Source organism: Hipposideros armiger, unplaced genomic scaffold, assembly GCF_001890085.2.
Source record: "Hipposideros armiger isolate ML-2016 unplaced genomic scaffold, ASM189008v1 scaffold_490, whole genome shotgun sequence".
NCBI lineage: Eukaryota > Metazoa > Chordata > Mammalia > Chiroptera > Hipposideridae > Hipposideros > Hipposideros armiger.
Window position 1 is genome coordinate 94,807 of NW_017731840.1, and position 2,360 is coordinate 97,166.

The window sequence follows — 2,360 nt, forward strand, 5'->3', positions numbered from 1 at the left end:
TTTTGGAGCTTTGTTCTGTTCTTTTATTTGGGACATGTTTCTTTGTCTCCCCATTTTGGCTGCCTCCCTTTGTTTGTTTCTGTGTATTAGGTAAGGCTGTTATGTCTCCTGGTCTTAGTAGAGTGGTCTTATGTACTAGGTGTCCTGTTGGACCCAGTGGTGCATTTTCCCTGGTCACCAGAGCCAACTGCTTCAGGTGTGTCCCTTGTGTGGGTAATGTGTGTCCTCCTGTTTTAGTTGAGTCTTGGTTGTATTTTCCACCTCAATGGTAGGGATTGACCCTCAGGCTGATTGATTGTGAGGACTGGCCATGACTATAATGAGGAATTGTGATGCAAGTGCTGATCCTACAGAGCCGGGTTTACTTTGGTGGGCTCTGGTGCCTTTCCAGTCTTCTCTTTGAATACGTCATCCTTGGAGGCAGTTGGGTGATACTCCGGCTTTGTCTGAAGCTGGCCACCAGGTATGCCAGCCCTTGGGCCTCCTGGAAGGGGATCTGCTGCAGACCAACTTTAGCCACAGCCTGTGCTCTGCCTGGGGACACCTAGTATAAGCCACAAAGCAAATCACGGGTGGTCATCTCCTGCTCTGGCCTTGGAGGTGCTTCAAGAGGCCAATCTACAAACTGTGGCTGGCTGTCACTACTGCTGGGCTTAGGGATGGTCAAACAGGAATATGAGACATGCAGAAGCCAAATGCTGCTTGTTTGAGTTTTGTGAACCTTTGAGAGGTTTTAGGAACGTCCACAGCTGAGCTAAGACAGGCTGTTTGTATGGAAAAGCCACTGGAAGCAGCTTGGGTGTGCCCAATAGTTTGGTGGGGTGGTGTCTCTGGGAATCGCCATGTCAGGGAAGATGAAAGCTGGTAGCCAGTTTGATGGAGACCTGGATATGGCATCTGCGTGCGTCTGTCCACAGGGAGGGGGGAGGGCTCAACAAAGAAACAATGGCTTCCACCAGTTCCTCAATCTGGGAGAAAGCTTCTCCTCCAGCCCTTGCTTTGAAGTCAGACCATTCAATTCCTCCCTATATGTTTCTGATACCTTATGAGCCACTGCCCCAGTACTGGAGCTGAGTGAGTGAGTCCATCAGTGAGTAAGTCCATGCACACTTACTTGAAGAGGAGCATCTGGGACTCCAGCCACTTTCTGTGTCACTCAGCTACAATTTCTGCTGGTTTTCACCACCATAGGTAATGGAGATTTCTTTTCTGGCACTGGAACCCTGGGTTGGAGACCTTGGTATGAGGCTGGAACCCCTTGCTCTTCTGGGGATGGGGAGGTTACCTCCACATCCAAGCTAATTCTCCCAATTTTTAATGGTCACAGGGGGATGTGGAACCAACCTGTTCTGTGTCTCCGCCCCTCTACCAGTCTCGAGCTGGCTTCTTCTGTATGTCCTTAGTTATAGGATTTTGGTTTAGCTAGACTTTAGGGGATTCTCAATGATTGTTGTTCTGTAGTTGTAATTAATGTGGTCCTGAAAGGAGGTGAGCACAGCTTTTACCTACTCTGACATCTTGACTGGAAATCCTAAGAATGCAATACATTTTTGTACATTGATTTTGTATCCTGTAACTTTACTGTATTTTTTTATTGTTTCTAATAGTTTTTTGGTGGAGTCTTTAGGGTTTTTTTTTGTATAAAGAATCATGTCATCTGAAAAAAGTGACAATTTAACTTCTTCATTCTCAGTTTGGATACCTTTTATTTGTTTCTTTTGCCTGATTGTTCTAGCTAAGGCTTCCAATACTATGTTGAATAACAGTGGTGATAAGGAGCATCCCTGCCTTGCTCCTAATCTTAGAGGAAAATCTTTCAGTCTTTTAACATTCAGTATGATATTAGCTGAGGGCTTGTCATATATGGTCTTCATTATGTTGAAGTACTTTACTTTTATATCCATTTCATTATGTGTTTTAATCTTAAATGAATGTCGTGTCTTGTAAAATGCTTTTTATGCATCTGTTGACATAATCATATGATTTTTATCTTTCATTTTGGTTATGTGTGTATCACATTGACTGATTTGCATATGTTGAACCATCCTTGTGCCCCCGGAATGAACCCCACTTGATTGTGATGTATAATCTTTTGCACGTACAGTTGTATTTGATTTGCTAGTATTTTGTTGAGGAATTTTGCATCTGTATTCATTAGAGATGTTGGTCTGTAGTTTTCTTTTATTCTGTTATTCTTCCCAGGTTTTGGTATCGGGGTAATGTTGACCTCATCAAATGAGTTAGGAAGTGTTGTTTCTTCATCAATTTTTTGAAAGCGTTTGAGAAGGATAGGTATTAAAACATCTTTGAATGTTTGGCAGAATTCACTAGTAAAGAAAACCATCTGGTCCTTGACTTTT